The sequence below is a fragment of the Suncus etruscus genome, chromosome 3 (genome assembly GCF_024139225.1).
Source record: "Suncus etruscus isolate mSunEtr1 chromosome 3, mSunEtr1.pri.cur, whole genome shotgun sequence".
NCBI lineage: Eukaryota > Metazoa > Chordata > Mammalia > Eulipotyphla > Soricidae > Suncus > Suncus etruscus.
In genome coordinates, this window is record NC_064850.1 from 139,203,266 (window position 1) to 139,227,803 (window position 24,538).

At 38.3% G+C, this 24,538-nt stretch overlaps 1 protein-coding gene and 1 non-coding gene across 2 annotated transcripts in view; one reads left to right on the forward strand and one right to left on the reverse strand.

Moving 5' to 3' along the window:
• Positions 1-24,538, reverse strand: part of CIDEA (cell death inducing DFFA like effector a) — a 449,150-nt gene that overhangs the window by 408,506 nt on the left and 16,106 nt on the right. The gene's annotated exons all lie outside the window — the stretch shown is intronic.
• Positions 20,147-20,279, forward strand: LOC126005204 (small nucleolar RNA SNORA51). Its single transcript, XR_007494374.1, has one exon. It is a non-coding gene; the product is annotated as a small nucleolar RNA SNORA51 (small nucleolar RNA).

Here is a 24,538-nt window from a genome sequence, read left to right on the forward strand (position 1 = left end):
TCATGTAAAGAGAGTTTGCATGAATGTGAGTGTGCATGTATACCAGTGATAACATATGGACGGGCTTTCTTTTTTTTTTTTTTTTTGGTTTTTGGGCCACACCTGGTAACGCTCAGGGGTTACTCCTGGCTATGCGCTCAGAAGTTGCTCCTGGCTTGGGGGACCATATGGGACGCCGGGGGATCGAACCGCGGTCCGTCCTAGGCTAGCGCAGGCAAGGCAGGCACCTTACCTCTTGCGCCACCGCCTGGACGGGCTTTCTTTTCATATAGTTTGAGAGATATTATATGGAGGGTTAATACTGATTGTGTCTTTCAAAGTACACTCTTCACCAAGGAGGACTAGTGGTGGTGTTTTGTGCTGCTTTCCCGTAGTTATTTGTATTGTCTCACACCCATCTTTTTACTTCACTGTCAGAGTCTTCGCTGCTGCCAAGCAGGTGTCAGGGGAGTTTTATGCTGGTGGAAGTCTATCTTCTGGCCCAACTAGCGGTCAATGACTGTGGAAGCCATTTTCCTGGGTGCTGTGTCTGGCTGGTTCTGATTTGTCCGAGACTCCCTTTGTTTGGATAGATCAAGTCCCACCCCTCCCTCTTCAATTTCTTCTCTCCCAACTGAATTGTGTGAATTGACTCTCCCCAGTGAAGACAATTTTATGGCCATTTGAAAGTGCTGTCATCATAAACAACAAGAATAAATCCATGAAACTGTTTACTATTTATTGGGTATTCAGTAGCCTCTAAGGATTTAGTGATGAGAGGCAGCCACAATAGCACAACAGGTAGCGTTAAACTTGTATGAGGCCCACAAGTTTCCTTGGTTTTCACTAAACACAATCATGAACATTTTCCTTGTACAACTGAAGCAGAGTTCTTTCTTTAAGTTGCTGAACTGTACCAATGGACTGACATATGCTTTCCTTCAGGGACTGTTATGCAACCACCATTGGTGGTACCCACCAACAATGAGGTAAACACAAATTTCAATATATAAACATTGCCTAAGCTTTAACCCTTTGCCATTGAATCCTTTGATATAAAAACAGATGAGAGTATTTATTAAAGATGTTAACTATTTTTCATTTTAACATCCAAAACAGATCACGCAGGCCACACCTTCACAGGCAACACAGAATTCAGAGGTACTTTTACCTTATTCATTGTGATGTTAAAATTGGATTGTTTCATTGCTCTTAGGATAAATCTTGTAAGATTTTAACCATATTAAGAGATTTTAAGAGTTTTTTAAGTTTCAAAGTTGCTGTGTAGGCAAGAAATACCCTTGGTGGAAGTGTTGAGTATGAGTCTCTTCCTCAGCCTTAAACTTGTAAATTATGGTTTTTCAATTAATTAAACCACCTGAGTAAGTGAATAAATCATCTTTTGATAATCTCCTAACACTCATGTGCAGTGAGATAGAGGCTTTTCTTTGATAAATTTTCACAGTTGTAGCTTAGTGAAGTAATGGACAAAATGACCACATTCCTACTGGATTATAGGGATGTATTCAGTGGAAAAGATCCCCAGAGTATTATTGATATTTTTTATATTAGAAAATTCGATCAGCATAGATTGCCATCTGGCTTCTAATGACACAAAAGCATCTAAAGAAACTATTTAAAGATGGGGGAATCTGATTGTCATAATTTTGTCATTTTCTTTAGGTTGGGACACCAGAAATACTTGATGACTGTAAGTATTGTCGAGTGACTCATTGAAGTTCTTAGACAGGAAATCTTTAGACAGGAAAGTCATTCTGATCTTGGGTTCTTTTGGGGGTAGAGGTACCACATAAAGGGATTGTGCATACAAGGGAGGGTGCAAGTATACCAGTGATAACATAGGGATGGGCCAGAGTGAAAGTACAATGGTAGGGTGTTTGCCCTGCATTTGGCCTACCCAGGACTGACCCTGGTTTGATTGCCAGCACCCCCTATAATTCCCTGAGCCTGCCAGGAGTGATTTCTGAGCACAAAGCCAAGAGTAGCCCCTGAGCGCTGCTTGGTGTGGCCAGAAAACAGAAAAATAAGTTCTTAAGAATTTGATCATTAGTTTGCTGTCATCATTACTCTTCCATTATTGAATTTGATTTTTTCTATTACAACTTTATTTGTGAATAGTTTTGGCACGTGAAGTTCACTGAGTAATCCCAAGTAGCTCTAGATGAGTTCCAATTACTCTCTTCATAGGGCCACCAAAAAGTATTAGTTGGGCTTCCCAACTTACAGAGATAAGAGAAATTGAAAAGGTAAGCTTCCTTTATTCTTTGTGAAGATTAAAAAAATCTTGTTTCCTTTAGATCCTACTGGCCAGTTTATGTCATTTTCTATGGACTATAAGCATAATGACCTTGGTGAAACTCTACAGTAACTGTCCCTTTTTCAAGAAGATACTTACAAATGTTGCTTTCCTGTATGATTAAAGAAAATATTGTTTTCTGTCCAGATTTCAATATTTATATACAGTGTGGTAGATGAATACTTCTCTACTTTGACAACTTTAACCTAATAGATTAAGGACCAAATGTCCACCTTTACTGAACTGGGGGATAATAACAGTGAAATGGTCTTTCCAATACTCTTATTTCACATTTTATTTCTTGAGACCTTTGACTCAAGTTTCCATCTGGTTTTTTAAATACAGCAAAATAAAAAATGACGTAAATAAAGTTGAGGTATGGTTGGGGTATGATTCTGATAATGTTTTCTTCTCTTTTTTGTGTGTTTATGTTGTGTGTGTTTGTAGACTGAAGGTTACTATCATTCAGTTTCCAAAGGGAAATGGGTCTGAAGCATGGGTGCCTTGGGGATTAAGAAAAAAAGAGAGATTAAGGAAAAATTTTAGAGAGACAGCATGGGGTCAGGGGGCTCATCAACTGGTAGACTGAGAGCATGAGCTCTAATTGATATCTGTTTGGCTGTTTATTATTTATCAATAATTGGTCATAGAAAGAAGGGCAGATAACGAACAAATTTTCAGTTACTGCTAACTAAGTCAAAGGGGAATCTTTACAATCTCATAAGGGATTATGAGGAATGAGGAGGTTAAGGTAAATCTCTAAAGGTTGTCTTCCTTCCAGGAAGGGTAGCAGATAAGAATGTATATGTGACTCCCACTCCCAGGGCTTTTCCTGTGGCATCAGTGTTCTAATAATTTTCATTAAAAGTTCAGATCATTATCTACACCTTTCCTCAAATGCCTGGACTCTAGCTAAAGTTTTAGAATTTCTACTACAGAATATACATTTTATATATGTAGCCTTCCTCTACAGATTATTAGAGGATGTGTACTGTGAAAACACTCGAAGACTGAGGTGCTTCAAAAGTAGGGAAGGGAGAGGCATTTTAATGTTGAGTTCTGTAGTGTTGAGGTATAGTTTAGAGAGAAACATAATTTTATGTCATAAAAATATTCCTTCCAGTAGGGTATAGGTAGTCTTTATGTAATATGAAATTCACAATTTTTACATGTCTTTCACTAAACTAAGATTCTGTGTACTCAGACCAGCACCCTAAAGTGTTGGTAGATTGGTGTCACTGAAAAGAATTGTGGAGTGTCAATGATGAGGCAAGGCCATCAGGGAAACAGAGATTCTGGAAGGTGGAGGCAGGAGGCATAGCTTTGGCAGGGTGGGATCTTAGTCCACCCTTGTTGGTGAAATTTGAACTCCTTATTGTTTCTGAGTCCACAAATAGCTCCCAGAAAGATAAATTAAATCCCATTCTTCCATCCCCCCTTTTGGGGGAGACCTTGGAAATAATATCTGGAGTAAATAATCAACACAGACAAAAGATTTGGGGACCAAAGGTTCAGCAAAGAGAGTCTTTTGTCAGTCTGCAGCCAGCTCCAAAAAGCAAACCGAACCAGCCGTCAGCTCTGGCAAAAAAGCCCCTTACACCTCTTCAACAAGCTATTTTATTCTTTCTTTAATCGCCCCCACCTGGAAAATCCAGGTGGAACGACAGGCAAAACCAATATTACAAAAAATACACAACACACCCTCTCCTCCTGAGAAGGCTAGATACCTTCTGCATGGGCTGGCATAGCCATAATCTAACATGACTCAGTTTATGATTTATGAAAAATGAGTGAGCCTCTAAGGAATTAGTGAAGAGAGGCAGCCATAAGAGCACAACAGATAGAGCTTAACTTGTATGTTGCCCACTGGTTTCCTTGGCTTTCACTAACCACAATCATGAACAGTTTCCTTGTACAACTGAAGCAGAGTTCTTTCTTGAAAATGCTGAACTGTACCAATGGACTGACATATGCTTTCCTTCAGGGACAGTATATCCAGTGAAATTGTCAGAGAGAAACAATGAGGTAAACTCAATAGTTTTTCAATACATAACTATTGCCTTAGCTTTAATGCTTTGCCATTGAATCCTTTGGTATAACAATAGATGAGAGTATTAAAGATGTTAACTCTAGTTTTCATTTTATTATCCAAAACAGACCACCCAGGACACACCTGTAGAGCAAACAAAGAATTTGGAGGTACGTTTACCTTATTCATTGTGATGTTAAAAATTGGATTGTTTCATTTCTTTTAGAAAAAAGTCTTTTAAGATTTTAAGAGTATTAAGAATTTTTAAGAGTTGTTTAAATTTCAAAAATGGTTGATAGAGAAGAATTACAATGTCCTCAGTGGAATTATTGAGTATGTGTCTCTTCCTGAGCCTTAAACTTAGTAATTTATGGTTTTTCAATTAAATAAACCTCCCTTCATAAGTGGATGAATCATCTGTTACTAATCCTCAAATACTTACATACAGTGAGGTACAGGCTGTTCTTTGACAAATTTTGAAAGTTGTAGCTTAGTGAAGTATAGAAATAACATCCAGCTTTACTCGACTACAGGAACACATTCAGTGAAAATGATCCTCACTTAATGCACTTCCTACATATATTTTTTGCACTTTCTTAATATAAATTTATTTTAAAACGGACAAAACTAGGGGCTGGTGAGGTGGCGTTAGAGTTAAGGTGTCTGCCTTACAAGTGCTAGCCAAGGAAGGAGTGGGGTTTGATCCCCCAGCATCCCATATGGTCCCCCTAAGCCAGGGGCAATTTCTGAGCGCTTAGCCAGGAGTAACCCCTGAGCATCAAACGGGTGTGGCCCAAAAAACCAAAAAAAAAAAAAAAAAAAGACAAAACTAAATATTCAAGCCAAAGGGACCAAATTTTAACAATCTAAACTTAAAACGGGCCTGTTATTATGGCAGACTGGGGGTCATGGTGAGTGGTATGAAATGCACGTGGAAGACATTGGTGGAGGGAGATAGACATTGGTGGTGGGTTTGGCCCTGATTCGTTGAATATTTGAAACCAAAATATGCAGGACTTTGTAAATCACAATGTTTCAATAAAATAAATTTTAAAAAAGCATCAATGTCTAGAATACATTTTTTATGAATAGAAACATCAGCTATTTAAATACTGAGAAAAAATACGAAAACATGTATTGTCATGAAATAGATTATAATGTTTAGTGATCATTTTTACACATCTATGCTTTACAAATTTGGCAGAAAGTATTTTTTAAGAGTATTTTGCACAAACCAAAAAAATATGCCACTTCCTATATTTTGAGAGTTTTGATCAACAATAGTTTTCTATCTGGCTTCCTAATGACACAAAAACATCTGAAGACGCCAGTAAAGATGGAGGAGTCTGATTGTCATATTTTGTCATGTTTTTTAGGCTGGACCTAGCCAAAAGGATGATGCTAGTAAGTACTGTGGAGTGACTTGTTCAAAATCTTAATGTCTTTATAGGAGAGTAATTCGATCTTGGGTTCTATTAGGGATAGATATATCATTTAAAGAGAGTTTGCATGAATGTGAGTGTGCATGTATACAAGTGATAACATACGGATGGGGTTTCTTTTCATATCTTTGTACCTAAATAAGGCACAGTATTTTGGAATCTTCAATACCAAAATTTATCTTTTTATTTTTAATAATTTTTATTGGGACCAAAGTGAATAACAAATCTTTCACAGGAATATTTAAGGTATACTTTATTCCTTTTTAAAAATATTTTTGTACTGCTGTTATGTATCAACAGTTCTAGAAAACATTAGATGCTGTTCACTCTAGAGATTCAATCCAAGTCCAGCATCTTAGTAAAGAGATTGCCTACTGGGGATGGATCATCTCCATCTACTAGGAATGAGTTCTGTAGGGGTTATAGTTCTGGCTGAAGAGTAACAGAATGTTCTATCATGGAACTACCCTTTCCAAAATTATTTGTATAGCCTTGATCTAATGATGTATTATGGTGTTTGCACTTTCTACATGGGTTTTAATATTAAGATTCTGAAAAAATGCTCCACATCACTAAACATCAGGAAAATGCAAATCAAAACAACTATGAGGTAACATCTCACACCACAGAGACTGGCACAAATCACAAAGAATGAGAACAAGCTGTGCCGGTGGAATGCAGAGAGTAAGGAGCTCTTCTTCGCCGCTGGTGGGAATGACATCTAGTCCAAACTCTATGGAAAGTGATAAGGAGATCCTCACAAAAGCTGAAAAATAGAGCTCCCAGATGATCCAGCTATACCTGTCCTAGTCAATTACCCTAGGAACACAAAAATAACATACCAAAAAATCCCTTCCTCACACCTATATTCATCACATTGCTATTTACAATAGCCAGACTCTGGAAATAAATAAGATGCCCTTCAACAGACGAATGGCTAAAGAAACTGTAGTACATATACACAATGGAATATTATGCAGTTGTCAGGAGAGATGAAGTCATGAAATTTTCTATACATGGATGTATATGGAATCTATTATGCTGAGTGAGGTAAGTCAGAGGGAGAGAGATAGATGCAGAATTGTCCTACTCATTTATGGGTTTTAAGAAAAATAAAAGACATCTTTGCAATGATTCTCAGATACAAATGATAGGAGGACTGGAAATTCTAGCTCACAACATGAAACTCACCACAAAGAGTGATGAGTGTTTTTAGAAAAATATTTACACTGAGAACCATCATATCAAAATGTGAATGAATGAGAAAAGTAGAAAGCCTGTCTAGAGCACAGACTGGGGTGGTGTGGGGAAGAGGGACAGTTGGGACATTGGTGATGGGAATGTTGCACTGGTAAAGAGGTTTTTTTTATTAAAAAAAGAGAAAGAATGAAAGAAAAAAGCACTCTAATCAATAATCAGACAAATATATTTTTTACATTACTATTCTTCCACTCTAGGGATAGTAATGAAGAAATAAAGAAACAGAAATGAAGTATTGCTGGATACCAAGAAGAAAACACTTAGGATAATTTTATATTTTTCCTAAAATAAAAGGAGATTCTGAGTGTGCATGTTTGTGATTTCTCATATGTGCATGTCCTTTATTCCATAAATTTGTACCTTCAAATATTGGGTTTTGAACCTTCACTGTCCAAGTAACTTATCTCCTTATCTGATCTACATACATGTAATTCTCTTTTCAAATGCAGTGTTCGTATATATGGTACATTGTATTGAAAAATATCTTCAGATCATCAGAAAGATTCTGTTTTTTTTTTTTTTTTTTTTTTTTTTGTGGCTTTTGTGTCACACCCGGCAGTGCTCAGGGGTTACTCCTGGCTCCATGCTCAGAAATTGCTCCTGGCAGGCACAGGGGACCATATGGGACGCCGGGATTCGAACCGATGACCTTCTGCATGAAAGGCAAACACCTTACCTCCATGCTATCTCTCCGGCCCCAGAAAGATTCTTAATTCACAATGAAACATTCACAAGGATTTGTGAGTTCCAAACATATCTTAGATTTGTGTTTTCTCAGTCAATTACAATTGAATGATAAACTTAATGTTTGGATTTTCTATCTCATTAACTTCTAATGCAATGATTAAAGAAATGCAGTCAGGTAAAACTTAACTGGACTCTGAAAACGGTGAGGATGAGAGAGCTGATGAACTATCTGAAAGTGGAAAGCCAGCATTTATGATAGGCAAGTGTGAACCCGTCTCAGTGATCCCATGCCGTAGAGTTGTTTCACACTTGTTCAGTATTCGGCCTCTATTTTTTTTTATAATAATAACTTTTATTTTGACCAAAGTGGATTACATATCTTTCACAGTAATAATGTGGGTACATATTGACATTGAATCAGGGGAATTCCCACCACCAAAGTTGTCCTCCCTCCAGCTCCGTTCCCAGCATGCATCCTATACCCCCCTCCCTTTACCACCTAGGCTGCTAGTATAAGTGGTCCCCTCTGTGGCTAGCTTGTTGTAGATTGGGTTTGTTTCTGTTGTCGTTGGCTTTGGATTTGGTGTTTAAGTCCAATCATTTTTATTACTACTTAGTGATAATACAACTGTTTGGTCTTGGTACCCTCCCTTATTTCCCCCTCAATTTGAGAGGTGGAGCAAGATGGTTCAAGTTATGTGATTCTGTTTAAAGAAAAGAAAAAAAAAATAAAATGGGATTAAAAAAAAACAAGCAAAAAATGAGCGGAGTCCTTCTAGAGGCTATAAATATCAATTTGAGAGAAGGGAAACAGGGAGAGAAACAGAATACAAAAAAATCAAACAAAAAAATCCCCAAAGCACTACAGCAATAAATACAACCATCACACAATAAAATAAATAAAAACAAAACAAAGCACAAAAAATGAAAACAACAACAATAACAAAACCAGAAAAACTATTTTGTGCTGCTTTTTTTCTGCATAGGCACAGTAAATATTGGGGAAATTAGAAAGGGAATTCCCTTGGCCTAAGATATACTAGGTTTCTCCACCCTTGAAGTATGCTTTCATGGGAATAACTATAGACTCCATACATGTTCATTTATTCTCCCCTAGGTTCTTTTGTGGTGTATGGAAAACTTCTGCTCTGTCATGGATGGTGATATCTGTGTTTGGTATGAGAAAGTAGCCTTAATTCATTTCTCAGCATGTGAACAACCAGTTTTCTCCAACACCATTTACTGATGAAGCTTTCCCTACTCCATAGTTTTACGTCTTTGTTGAAATTGACTATCTATACACTTTATGGTTTATCACTGAGCAATCTGTTATTCCTTTGATCTGAGACCTGTCCTTTTTCCATTTTGGTAGTCTTGGCTGCAGGACTGGTTTTCTATAAAAGCACTTGCTATTTTGGATTCTATTTTTTAAATTATTTTTTGGAATCAGTTACATTTTTGATCAGTAGAGGTATATAATTTTCTGTTCACTGATGACTCCTGCTTCTGGGTAATGTTGACCTAGTTGAATCTGGGAAGATTATTCTTTTTCAGATGATGAAAGAGCCTGCCTGAAAGAATTAGGAGTGATTAGTCTTTACATATCCTACCCACTATGCTATTGTGCCAGTCCATCCAGATATCTTTTACCTCCTCTTTGACACACTGGTTTATCAGTAATGAACTATTTAGTTTCTAGACATGTGTGTTGTTTCTCTGTGTGATTACCTTCTATTTTAACTGCATCATGGTCAGAGAATATATTAGGTATGGTCATGAAAACGTATGAGGTGCTTTGTCTATACTCCTAACTTTATGGTGGCATGGTTTTTTTTTTTTTTTGGTTTTTGGGCCACACCCGGTAACGCTCAGGGGTTACTCCTGGCTATGTGCTCAGAAATCGCCCCTGGCTTGGGGGGACCATATGGGACGCCGGGGGAATCGAACCGCAGGTCCGTTCCTTGGCTAGCGCTTGTAAGGCAGACACCTTACCTCTAGCGCCACCTTCCCGGCCCCGTATGGTGGCATGTTTTATGTCTCACCATGTGGTCATTTCTGGAGGAAGTCCCTTGTGCAGTAGAGAAGAATTTCATTTCCTTTGGGGGAGTGACAAGTCACATATCTCTACTAAGCAAGAATATTCACAGTGGCTTTCATTATAATAGTTCAAAAACAGAGAACACTGTATCAAGTACAAAATGAATGACTATGGCATATTAATGACATTAATTGTGGCATGTTAATAAATGATCTATTATTAACAACTAATGTCTATTAGTTTTTCTATATAGCTTTTATAAATGATATAGTTTATACATAGTTTTTATAATATATAAATGTTATTAAAAACTTATTAAAATGAAATTTACTGATAATAGTAAAAGATATGTCCACAAATCTCAAACGTGTTATTTAGTGTAGGATGCCATTTGCTTTTGTTCTTTTGGTGGACCATTGTGGCAGTCAGTGGATCATGCCTGGTAGTGCTCAGGGCACAATAAAATGTGCTGAGGTTAAAACTCAGGTCACTCTAGGTAAGACAAGCTCCTTTGTCTATCTCTCCAGCCAGTCAACATAGCTCTTAAAAGTATATACCAAGTGTATGTTTAATCAACCCTTTATCGAGCAGTCTGTTCTTGCACACTTGGTCAGCCTTCAGGTTTGGGTTATTATAATAGTGCTACAATGAGCGTAAGCATGAAATGACTTTTCTGAAGTGAATTTTTGGACCCGGGGGTAAATGACAAAAGGTGGAATTGCTATATCAGCTCCTAGTTTTGTGAGGAATGTCTATATTGTTTTTCTGAAAAGCTATACTAGTAGACATTCCCCACTAGCAGTAAATAGGGGTTCCTTTTTGACCCCATATCCATGCCAAGGAGAAGAGAAATAGGAGTATAGTCAGGATTTGAGGAGCAAACTGGACCTAGTGAAAGGAAGTTGACATTAATGGAAGGTGAGATGTTCCAATTTCTTTTGCAAGAACTCCCTCAATATTGATACAATTATCAATATTTTAAATCAAGGCACCTAATCTAAAATTTAAAAACATAAAGGGAAAACATTTATATACTGAGACCAAAGAAATGATTCAAATGTCCAGAACACATTCTTTGCATGCTGGAGCTCCAAATTCAATATCTGGCACTACATGGTTTGCTGAGCACCAAGGCAAGTGCTTCCTGAGTAATGAGCCAGAAGTAGTCCCTGAGCATCAGTTGAAGTGGCTTAAACTCTCATGATACCCTGCAAAAGATCAAATTCAGAGAAGCAGTAAAATCAAACCCTTTGTTTTGAGAGTCTATGAATAAAGTAGCTGGGGCTGGGTCAATAGTACAGGAGTTATGGTGTTTGCCTTGCAAACAACTGATCCCTTTTAATCCCCCCACTTCATATGATTTCATTTCACTCAGAATACTGCTAAAAGGGATGCCTGAGCATAGAATCCAAAGTAAGCCTGGAGTACCATAGCACATTAGCCCAAAACTAAAAGAATCACACATCATTCAGAGAGGCAGTGGGGAGATAAAATGGGAAGAAACTAGTCATCATCGCTCAAGGGACACTTCCTTGTTTTTCCCACTTACTGATAGGAATTACTGTGATACTCAAGAGTTTGCCAGGTTTTTGAAGTTCTGTTTTTGGTTTGGGATTGGTTGGTTTGTGTGCATGTTGGGAATCGAGAGCAAACATTCATAGTTCCTACTGTAAAATAAGCATTGTGGATAACTAATTCCAGTTAATGCCAGTTAATCTACAGCACTACATATTTCTCTGAGCAATGCCAGGGGCTGATCCTGGCACAGAGTCAGGAAAAACACTCAAGCATGTGTGGCTTAAAACAATCCAAATTTTTGAGATATCATGGTTTGAGGTATCATGGTGGGCAATAGTATTGACAGTCATGGTCTAGACTCACAATTCTACTGCATTTTTTTTGGAAGTCTATAAGCCTCTTTGCAAATCACAGCACTACTTTACGATCTACAGACTTTTAAGAGACAAAGAGATACTACAAAATTTAAGGCACTGGCCATACATACATCCTACCCTAGTTTTCCTCACATTATCAGACATGATTCTTTGAACACAGCCAGGAGTAAAACCTGAGCAATGGTGTGTGACCAAAAACTAAACTAAAACAAAGACTAAAACGAGAAAGCAAGTCCGATAACAACACACAGTGCCTAAGTAGGTTGGGTAGTAGGGAACTCCCCTTTGGGCTTATAAGCAGGTTCTAGATCCAGTATTCCCACTGAGGAATCTTGCTGCTGGGCTGATATCTGCTTGCCAACTTACCATCCACATTTCAGAACCTTGGGGTTCCTTGGGGTTTCTCTTCCTACAGCTCTGTATCTCCTGACACCTGGAGCTTTTGCCTTGATATTCTTCGGACTTAGCAGTGTAGCCTCCACCACTAGCACTCTAGGGAGATCCCTCAACTATGGCCTGAGAGGTGAGTGCTCCAAAAGCCTGAAAATCACCCTCAGGGTTGAATATGCAAATTGAGTTTTCTCCATAGTTAACTGAATGATTCAAAGAGCATCAGCTACTATCTTTCAGCTCAGTTTAATGGCACCTCCTTCAATAGACATAAATATACAACCTAAAGTGTAGAATATAGATCCAATTTTCTCAAAACCGTCTGTTGAAGAGTTTGTTTTTATTTCATTTTATGCTGCCAGTTCCTTTGTCAAAAATTAGCTGACCACATATAGGGTTTGTCCTTGGATATTCTGTTCTGACCCATTGGTCAGAGAGTCTGTCCAGTACCATGCTATTTTGATCACTATGTCTTTGACTTTTTGAAACAACAGTATTATGAACCAAGGGACTTTCAAACTTTCCTTTGACTTCTTTATCATTGCTGGCTTTTAATTTGCTCTCAAGTTTGTTTATGAGAGTTTCCACCTCTCGAATCCTACAACTATTATGGCTTGGTAACATTTTTTTAGCACCTTCCCTTCCATTTGTATGTATATTCTCATCTTCTGAATGCGTTCTTTGAGTTATTTACCAATGAATAGATCTTTAATGTCTGTATAAAGTGGGGGTGAGTTTGTATGCAGTTGACTCCTCTCTTTGCCTATCTATATTGTAATTATTCCATGCCAATATTGCATATAGCCCTCTTATATATTATTCCTCCCTGCTCCCATTCATAACTCCTTTTTTCCTCTTTTTTGCCAACAGAAAAAAAAAACAGCAACAACAACAAATAAAACCTTGCCACACCATACCCACACTTCTTTTTTCTTTTTCTTTCTTTTCTTCTTTAAATTTATATTTATACCTTCTAGACAGGGCCTCCACCAGATTTCTTTTCTTTTGGGGGGGTGTTTTGTTTATTTTAATTTTTTAACAGAACCATAGAACATGCATCATCCTGTTCTGACTTGTATTTCTATGTCTTCCTACAAATTGAGAAAAAAATAGATAGTCCCAGGGGCAAAGCAGTATCATAAGCATTGAGTGGAAATAAAATATGGTAGGACCTAAATACCAAAAAACCTAAAGTCAACGACAATAGTATCAAGTTACTCAAACTACAACAAGCTATATACCAAAGAGACCTGTTACATTAGCAGTTTAGAGTGCTAATGGGGAACTTATGGGATACATGCTGGGAACAGTGGTGGAGGTAGGTCAAAACTGGTGGTGGGAATTGCCCTAATTCACTGTCACAATGTACCTTAAATATAACTCTGAAAGGCTTTTAATTCCCATTGAACTCAATAAAATTTATTTTTCTAAAAAAGAGTTCTATGATTTATTTGAATTGTTGATCTATAAACTTCCAAAAGGCAGAGGCTAGTGACTACTTGATTTCTATTATTAAAATATGTAGTTTTATGTTTAACATGTTAGGTCCACATCTCTGTGGCACAAGCAATTTTGTGGACTTGGAAATTTGCCAAGATTCTCCATATCCCCAACTCTAAGTTTCTTCCTTAGCTTTCTCATTGATCTTTGCATTTAGTGGTTTGGAATTCTGGAGTATCAGAGTGTTTAAGAAAGTGATCTGTTGAACTGTTTGTATAAAAGGTGGCTCGATGTATAGCTACTTCAGATTTATTTTCTAAGCAAACAAGGCTGTCTAAGTATCATAAAAAATATTGCAAATTGGTTCATTGGTTTGTTCACATGGGTTTTGAGATTCTCCAAAGTATAGTCATCTACCGTTCTTGCTTAGGAGGATCTACCTTGGTCCTGGTAAGAAGCTAGAGACCAGATTCTTTGGCTACATACATATAGGAGTGTATTTTTTACACTACCCATGTAGAAGAGTGTGTTTTTGACACTACCACAGTTAGGATGTCCCCAAACCCAGTAAAAAGCGAATGTCTTTTTTGGCAGAATGATAGTGTAGAAGGTATAGGTCTTGTCTTGCATATGGCCTACACCAGTTTGATCCCTGTCACTGCACTGGTAACCTTGAGCACCGCCAATGTAGTCCCTGAGTAAAAAGTTAGGATTAAGCCCAGAGCAATACTTGGGTTTTTCAAACACCCAAGTCCTAAGAGCCACCCCACAAAATTGCCTGGTTAAGCAGAGTTCATAGAAAGTTGATGAAGCAAAAAAGCATTCCTCTCCTGAGATTTTGCAACAGCTATCTATCCATGTTTTCTCATGCCAGCCATAGGGAACATTTGTTGTGCAGTCTCTAGTCAATATAAGAAAATTGTGACTGATTTTTCTTACACGAACTAAGTTTGTGTGTGTGTGTGTGTGTTAGAAGAGGGATTGTTTAAATAGTGTGTGTTTAGAAGAGACTGCATAACAGAACTGCCAGGTTTGTGGTAAAATCTCTTAAAGAATAAGGGCTAGGATTATCAGTCAGCTTCTAAAAACAAGTCCTGACACCAGATAATCTGAAGCAAAAATTGCAAAAAGAATTGAGACCAAACTCTGTGTCTCTACCTCACAGTGGATATGTGAAGCAAGTCTAGAGGCTGCAGGTATGGCACATGGAGTAGGGCCCTTGAACAAGGCCAAACCAAGTTCACTTACTGACATTCTTTATGATTCCTGAGCACTGCAAGGAGTACAACACTAGGAGTATTGCTGAGTCTCCTGAGTATAGCTGGGTGTGGTCCACAAAGTAAAATCTATCAGAAGTCATCAGCCTTCTCCATCTGCCCCCTTCCCATATGTCAATTTAATGTCAGACAACTGGTTTTTTTTAATATTACAATTACATAAGATCTTGGACAAATCAGACAGGAAATAGATTGTCATAAATAATTTCAGAGAAAACAAGATATTAAATAAGTGTTAAACTTTCAAAGAAATAGTATATATGGGGCCAAAGTGATGACACAGTGGTAGTGCCTTGCAAGCAGCTGTCCAGAATGGACTCGATTTCAATCCCCAGCATCCCAAATGGTCCCCCGAGCCAAGAGTGATTTCTGAGTGCATAGCCAGCAATAATCCTTGAGTATCACAGGGTGTGGCCACCAGAAAAAGACCAAATCAACAAACAAACAAAGCACAAAAAGAAATGGTATCTATGTACATAGAAAAGAGAAGATAAGGTAATGTTGGCAGTAAAGACTCAAAAATCCAGTTCCTTTTTTGGATACATATCATGAAAAGAAAACCCATTCATAAGTTATCACTGGCATACACGCACACTCACATACATGCACAGTCTCTTTTAATGATACCTTTAAGCACCGACAGAACCCAAGATGAGAACCGCTCTCTTGTATAAAGCTGTTAAGATTTTGTGTGAGTCACTCCACAAACGTACCATCATTTAGTATTTTGCTGGTGCCAACCTAAAAAAAAAGACAACAGTATGACAGTCAGTTTCCCTCCATGTTTACTAGGCATTCAGATGCTTTTGTGTCAATAGGAAGTCGATGGAAAATTATGACTGACTGACCAAAAGTTTCAAAAAATAAAAGGCTAATCAATAATAGTCTGAGGAACTTTTCCACTGACACACATCCCTATAGTCCAGTGGGTTTGGCTATGATGTCCCTTACTTCATTAAGCTACAACTGTCAAAGTGGAGAACAGCCACTAACACACTGTCTATAAGTAGTTGGGTCTTAGTAAAAGATGATTTATTCACTTACAAAAGGAGGTTTAATCAATTGAAAAAATATCATTTACAAAGTTATAAGGCTGAAGAAAAGATACATACTCAACACTTCGACGAAGGACATTGCTTTTCTTGTCTACATAACAACTCTTAAAACTCCTAAACAACTCTTATAAACTCTTAACACTCTTAGAATCTTAAAATTTTTATTCTAATAGAAACAAAATAATCCATTTCTTTAACAGCTTAATGGAAAAAGTAAGCTTACCTCCAAACTCAATTCTCTGTGAACTGGGGTGGCTCAGGTGTTCTGTTTTGGATTATAAAATGAAAAACAGAGTTAACATTTTTAATCATTCTCCGATCTGCTGTTATACCAGAGGATGCAATGGCAAAGGATTAAAACTAAGGCAATATTTAGGCATTGACAAACTGTTGAATTTACGTGGATGGAATCTTCACTTTATTTTTCAGTTTGTTTGTTTTAATTCGACTGTTCTTGAAGAGCATATGTGCATATGCCAATCTATTGGTACAGTGCACCATTTAAAAAAAAGAACTCTGCTTCAGTTTACAAGGAAACTATCCATAAATGCGGTTAGTGAAAAGCAAAAACCCAAGTGGGCTGCATACAAGTTAAATGCCCTACCTGTTGTGATATTGTGCCTGCATTTCATCACTAATTTCTTAGAGGCCACTGAGAATGAAAAAACAGATTCATGATGTTTAATCTTGATGCTCATGGTCATAGCGCTTTCAGATATCAGTAAAAAGGTCTTATTTGGGGGAGTGTTAATACACACAATTCATTGGGAGAGAGAAGAATTCAGTGGGAGAGGGGTGGGAATCGGTTTACCCAAACAAAGGAAATCTCAGATAACTTAGTGTGTAAAAGAGGAACCAAAAAGATTTTTGGATGGACTGGCAAATAAACCTAGTGGTTAGGGCATTTGTCTTGCAACCCATGTTTGATATCCTAGTCTTAATCTGTTGGCTAGTGAGTCCATCCAAACCTTAAATATTTACACTCCCCTTCTCCTATTCAGACTCTTTCATAATGCTGAAAAACAATAATCCTCCCAGATTCAACAATGTCAACATTACCCAAAAACAGAGAGATCGTCTTAAAAGAAAATTATCTAATGCTACTGATGAGGAATATAACTAATTCTCAAAAAATAATTTAGAAAATGGAATCCAACATATCAAGTGGTCCTATGGCATGATCAATGCTGCTGCAAATAAAAAAAAGTTGTAGTATAGGCACACTGCAACTGTAAAAAAGATAAAATCATGCATTTTACTGCAACATGTAAGAATTGGAGAGCATCATATTAAGTGAAATAAATAAGATTGAAAAGGTAAAAAAAAATGACTGCCAAAATAATAAAGGCCAAACATTGAGAAAGTGTAAAGAAATTGTATAAGATGGGCTCACTGTGACTTTGTCCCAGTAAGTAAGTTAAATGTTGGCTTTTCATTTTCACATAATTCATCAGCCTTCCCATTCTCCCCTTTCTTTTTTTTTTTTAACATTTTTCTTTATTTTAATTTTACAAGCAATATGAAAGATAAGGAATGAGAAACAAAAATCATATCAAGCAGAGAATAGTATGAGAAAGGAACTGAAAAAGGTAAACCAAGAAGAATCTGGTCTGTAAAACAGAATAAAGTCTATTAGTTCTTAATAAATGAGAAACAACTAAAAGTAAGGTTAATTAGTAGTTGAATTTGAGATGGCTAAGGAAAACACACAGTAACTAAAAGGTGCTCTAAGAATGGCTTTCCTAGTAATTTAACACGAATCTTTTTAAGGTTTAAGGTAGTAGTTTTCGTTTGTTTGTTTTTTGGTTTGGGGTAACACTTGGTGGTGCTTAGGGGTTACTCCTGGCTCCGAGCTCAGAAATTGCTTCTGGCAGACATGGGAGACCCTAGGGGACGCCGAGATTCAATCCACCATCCAGCCTGGGTCACTTGCGTGCCAGCAAACACCCTACCTCTATGTCATCTTTCCAGGCACAAGGGTGTAGTTTTCTTAATCAGGCCTCTGTGGACACTAGCTTTGTAGTGGTGATCATCCTTTAGTGACATCAATGCACTACAAACATTTTAATTTTTTTCTTTAATTTCTCCTAAAAATGATTTTCTTCTACAGTTTATTTCATTTACTAGGCAAGTAGCATGTATTGCAACTGCTCTCTTTGCTTCCTAAAATTTTTAATATGTAAAAATATGTGTCATGGGGCAGGAGAGATGATAGAGTGGAGTTAGGTCCTTAGCTTGACACCCTTGTTGGGCTCAGGATCACCAGTGCCATAGACGAAGTCTGTGGCCATATTAAACCATCAAGATTCAATCCCTGTTTTTCCATCAGGTCCCTCTAAGCCTAGCTCGAGTGATACCTGAATTCATATTCAAGAATAAACCCTGATTCACAGTTTGGTGTGCCCCAAAGCAAAACAAAAACAAAAAGGTGTCAGTGATGGTATTGATGAGTGCTCAATTGTGTTGCTGTTGCCTTGTTCATTTTACAAGAATGGGTGTAAATATAGTCTGTGCTGTTCTAGATATCTTTAATGAGAAGATATGGCAAAAATTAATCAAGAACTTTCACAATGTCTAAATATCAAATAGATCCAAGCTGGTGATTTCTCACAAGGTATCTCTTTCTCATGTCACACATGATCTATTGTTTTATTTTCCAAGTATATTTATTTTATTATACAGGGAGCTCTTGAGCAGTGCTCAGAAGACTAGTGTCATGCCCTGCAATGTTCAGTTAACCTTATTGTACAATTATTATAATCCAATGATGGATGCAATACAGACCCAGTTGGGGTTCACCAATATCAGAATTGGTACAGGTCATGCAGGTCAGGTTCTTTCACATGAAAGTTATGTAAGAATGAGTTTGATGTATATTCCGTGGCAGTAATGAAACCTAAGGCCTCAGAGAAACATGGCAATTGCTCTTCTGCTGGGCTACCCTGTATTCTTGTCTCTTCTGAGTCATGAGATCCTTAATGGATTATTGACATAATCTAAAACATCATGTAGTGTTGATTATAATAAGGGTAATGAAGAAATTCATGTATTTTTGGGTGCACTTTACTATTCCTACTAGCAAGTTGCAATTTCTTAAATGAGTAGATGAGGCCATCAGAAAGCCCTATCAGTTTTACATTAAGTTGCTTCCAAGGAAAAGGCAAGAATTAAAGACACTTACCTTATTTGAGGCATGACCTTGGCTGTAATTAGAAAAACAGTATAAAGATCAGAGAATTCTTGCCCTGAAACTGTGGATCTCTTAACTATAAATTCAAGCAAACTTAAAAACGCACAATCAATCAGTAGTGAACACGTGGGAATGGTCTGAGCACAACCCTGCCCAGGTCAGTTTGGCAGGCTATTGAAGTATGTCTCCGAATACTGGGCCACTCCCCAATAAACCACCAATGTCAGACTGCAGTGAAGTAACTTGGAAAGACTCCTCTAAATCACATAACGTGGAGAATACCCCTCAGATCCACGGGATGATCTAACAGCTGGTACTTTGCTCCTTCAGGACTTGGACCAGCTTTTGCCAAATGCCGCCAGTATACCAACCCAGTGGAAATTGTATACAAGACCCAGAGGACTCGCTGCCATCTGGGAACCTACAAGATATCCCATCTTATCTCCTGCTGCCATCTCCTGCCAGTCAAACATCTTCCTGACACCAGTGTGTTGTTGAGGGGACCTAAAGACTTTCTCAAACAAATCACCAAGTCACATTGCACCAAGGTGAGTACATACTAAAACAAGTAGGAGAATAGTACTCTTCAATGTTTACACCCCAGTGCCTTCCCTTGGGTGAGCCAAAGGAATTTGGGCCCACTGCAAAGAAATTATGACTCCTGTCATGTGTTGCCAGTGAAAAATCATCAAAACCAGGTGTGCTGAGTGATCTACAAAGCTGCTCCCTTATCCTCTACCTACTGGAAAGTCTCCACGCTTTTGCCAATGGGAGGTGATGATACCTGGGTTGGAGACTGATGCCCAATCATTAGCACTGCTGTCAGCAGCTGACAACTGAAAATTCTCCCAGTCCAGTTGCTCTGAGGGTACCTGAGCAGCTTCTACCTCCACTCGATGCAGCAGAGAACTCGCAGGTGCCTGAAATGTATCCCCCTTCCCCCTGAGCAACAATTCACCTTCACTAGGGGCCACACCAAACCCAGCATCCTGTAAACAAATCTCAGCCACTAGGACTTGTGCAATCTGTGGTCAATCTAAAATTGGTGAGGAAGGACTCTTGGGAGATTGGTTGTGGGAATGTTGCACTGGTATAAGACTTTTTATATACATGTATATATTATAAAAATCAAAAAAAGAAAATATAAGGCCTCCCAATTCTTACCACAGGCTGTGTTTTTTACACTGACTGTACAGAAACAGGAGGTACAGAAAACGCACCCCATATACACTTCAACAAAGGTCCTTTGTCTGCTCTGTATTGTGAATTGGGGGACAAAAATCATATTTTAGGTATTAGGGGGAACATGGAAACCTGTCCCCTACTTCCTGCTCACTGGAGACAAGTGAGGTACCTGGGAAACCTGGTAGAGATCACCCTGCAGCCTCTGGGATACACTGATGTCCAGGACCCTCTGCCCAATGCCCAAGCATTAGTCCTCATCCCAGCTACTGACATTGAGAGTTCTCCCCAGCCAGGTGGGCATTACACCCACCGAATGGAAAATGCACATAAGATCCAGAGGACATTCTGCCACTTGGGGCCCTGCAAGCAACACATAATTGATGACAATAGTACTGATGATGAATGCCAATCTAAATTTCTCCTATCCAGGTGCACCGAGGAAAGTCTCTCCCAGCAAAGTACCCTGTTGCAACAACTCTGGAAGCCTCCCAGTAAAATCTGCATTGTGGCATCGTTCTCTCCATTGCTATTTTCACACAGACACTCAGAATCAGGCACCTGCCTCCAGCTATTAGGATTCTTGCCTTTTGCTGCCTATGGGAAATTCTCCACAACAGGTGAGAGAAGAGGATCTAAGAAGCCTTCCTGGGGATGTGCCTGCCTGTACCTGGCTTTCTGCCCCTGATCATTAGTCTGGTGTCAGCCCCTACTACCCTCATTGTGGGTGTGCCTATGTGGAAAACCTCTGACACCACTGTGCCACTGGACTGCTGCAGCCTCCAAATCCTAGATGCACGAGACCCTGCATTCTTGTCTATGGCTGCCAATGCCAAATTCTCACTAGCAAGGAATGGCACCCTCTACACAGCAAGTCCTGCGTGTAATGTGTGATGTCCCTTGAAACCCTGTCCTATTGCCCACCTTGCTGGGCTACTTTGCAAGTAAAAAATCAGAGAAGCTCTTATTTGTACTTTTCATTTCAGACTGCATATGCTAGGTACTCCATATTACAATGTTCAATAATGTGCTTTACATTTTATAGTTTTTAAAAATCATCACCCAAATTTAGGATTATATTTTCCAGTGACCACACTAAAGTATTTTAGGTTTTTTTTTTTTTTAATGAAAACTCTGTCTATTTGGGACCATGCAGCTCTAGGGATCAAACCAGAGTCACATACATGCAGAATATATGCTTTCCTCTTTTATGAAAATTTTAATTGCTTTTTTAAAGCAACTTGGTGATAAATATGTTCATTGTTGGGTTTTAGTCATACAATGAACACCATCCTTCACCAGTGCACCCTTCCCTTTGACATCACCTATGTTTCTCATTTACCTCCCACACCCTACCTTGCTTTGCTCTAGGGTAGGCAAATTGCTTCTGTCTCTTTGTTTCTGCCTTTGTATCTCTCTCTCTCTTTCCTTTTCGAATGTGTTATTTTTCCTCCCTGTTAGTTTCTCCATTTCAGTGCAGATTTCTTGTGCAGAGCGATCACTTCCATCCATTATTTTCCTAAGAGACACTATTACAATGTAGGTTGGCATGTTATTTAGAAAGATCAAGACAGCCAAGAAAAGAGAAGAAAAGAGTAGGGGCCAGGGGCTTCATATGTAGATCTAGAGTGCACCCACCTACCTTCTTCATCCATCTTTAGCTACTGCCACCAACTGCCACCAACTCCCAGCACAGCAGTTAACAGTTGACAGGAACTCTGTTAAGAAGGGTGAAGAGGAAGAGGAGACTCCAGAGGAAAGTCTACAGACAAGAGGTGCATGTATGGAAATAACTGTGTTCAAATAAGGCTAGATTTTGGACACCAATATGGGTTTTTTATTTTAAATTTTAATATGTTTTTAATTTAGGTACTGTGATCTAGAAATTGCGTCCATACAGGATCTATCAGGAATACCATTTTCTAGCACTATTGCACCACCAATGTTAACTTCTCTCCACCAATGTCCATAGGTTCCCTTGCAACACCCAGTCTGCCTCCTTAGCAGGCACATATTTAAGATGAATTATCAGAGTTTTTGTTTCATGTTTCAGTGTTGATATGTCTGTGATTTAGCTATACACCTCTATCCCACCTCCAGTTACTTCATCAATGTCAAAGCCTTTGACACTTCTGTTGTGAATTGATGTCACACTTTCATTATCCACTGCCCTATCTCAGACACTCAGGTTGATCCCATGTTTCTCTTCAGAGAACAAGGATGACCATATCCTTTCAAATGGTTTGGTTTTGAGATATAAACTAAAGAGTACAGTAGCTGGGTCCTATGAGAGCTCCATTCCAAATCAAACATTTTTAGGTTTTATGTGGGTGGGAATACGGGCAACCCAGCAATGATCAGGCATTAATCCTTTCTCTGCACTCAGAATCACTCCTAGGGATCTGGTGAGACCTGTGCAATGCCAGGCATCAATGTAAGGTCGACTGCATAGAAAGCAATGACTCTATACACTGTCCTATCTCTCTGAAACTCCTCCTCAGTCTATTATTCTGTTTTCCATATGGGTTCATTCGCACAAAATTCCCACGAGCAGTGGGTGAAAGTTGACTTATCATCATATCCCAGCCACAAAGGTGGTTTCCAATCTTATTATTGGTGTCATTCTTATTGTTGTGAGTGGATGGATAATTGTTGTCTTGGTCCCTACTCTCTATGCTGTACCTTGGCCCTGGCTGATGAATTTTGTGAAGTTGCCAAGCCAGTTTGTAAGAGTAGACACCATGATTGTATCCTCTAGACTTTCTTCACATATCCACTGTGTGGTAGAGCTCAGAGTAAATGTTTGACTTTAATACTTTTTGCAACTTTTGCTTCAGATAACCTGATGTAATAACTTGGTGGGGTTTTTTTTTTTTGAAGCTGTTAATCCTATCCCTTTAACCATAAGAGATTTCAGCATTGCAGTGGCAATTCTGTCACAAATTCTCTTCTATTCACACACCATATAAACAAAGCCTCTTCTAATTCACACCCAATTTATGCAAGAAAACTTATAGCCACAACTTCCATGTCTTGACTTGACTAGAGACTGCCCAGCAAATGTTTCTCATAATTCATGTGGATAATAAAGTGTATAAATACCTGTCTCAGAATCTGAGGAAAGGACTGTTTTCTTCTTCAACAACTTTCCATGAATCTAGACTTAGCCAGGCGGTTTTGTGGGCTGGTTTGTAGTTTTGGTTGGTTGTTCAGGGCTTACTCCAAACTGTGTACTCAAGGATCACATTGGTGGTGCCCAGTGTAACTTATGTAGTGGCAGAGATCAAACTGCATGCAAACCCTGTACCTGCTGCACTATCACTCTACCAAAACGACACTCTTTTTTCCCAGCTTTCAGACACATCCGGCTCAAGCAGTATCAAAAATACACTGCTATGTGGTAGCCAAAGAATCTAGTCTCTATCTCTCTTACCAGGGCCAAGGCAGAGCCTACAAAGCAAGGATGGTAAAGGACTATACTTTGGACAAGTTTGTCTACAAAATCCCTCTCCCCAGTGCTAAAATGAGGAATGAAAAGAAGAAAAATATTGTGAAATATAAAAAAGAATGAATATATATATAAAATGTGAGGATTTTAATATCTAATAATAATTTTACAATGAGCAGTTAGTAAATAAATAGTGTAATTCTACCTAGTAAGTATAATTTCAAAACTTTATCAAAAATAATAATAATAATGTAGGGGTATAATAATGATTTCAGTTAGCTAGTTGTTTATTGCTTGATTGATTTTGATCATTTTGATTACTTATTTAAGCACTGTAGTTAAAAGATTGTTCAAAATGCAGTTAGATTTTCACAGACCCAAAGTATTCACGATTTTCAGTCATGCAATGTACAACACCTTTCACCAAGTGCATATTTCCCACCACCAGTGTCCCCAGATTCCCTCTGCCCTCCTGTTGCTACCTATGAAGCAGATATTTTTCTTCTCCCTCTCTGTCTCTATCTCTGTCTCTCTCACTCACACACATAACACACACACACAACACACTTTTCCACCCCTCCCTCTTTTAGACACAGTGGTTTGTAATATTATTTTGAGGGGTATTCTGCCTATCATTTTATCTCCTTTCAGCACCAATTCTTGTCCAGAGCAATCATTTCCAATTCCCAATTTGATAGCTGTCCCTTCTCAGCCCTAATGGCATTCTTCAGCTCTATTTGAGAAGATTCAACCAAGACCTAATCCTCCTGGCCTCATCTTTATGTCTCTGGATATTATGACATCTATGATTATTGCATCTTACATATTATTATTGTATACTCACATCTTATTATAGAAAATGTGGTGTAGTATATAATATATAATGAGATATTTTATATATTAGTACAT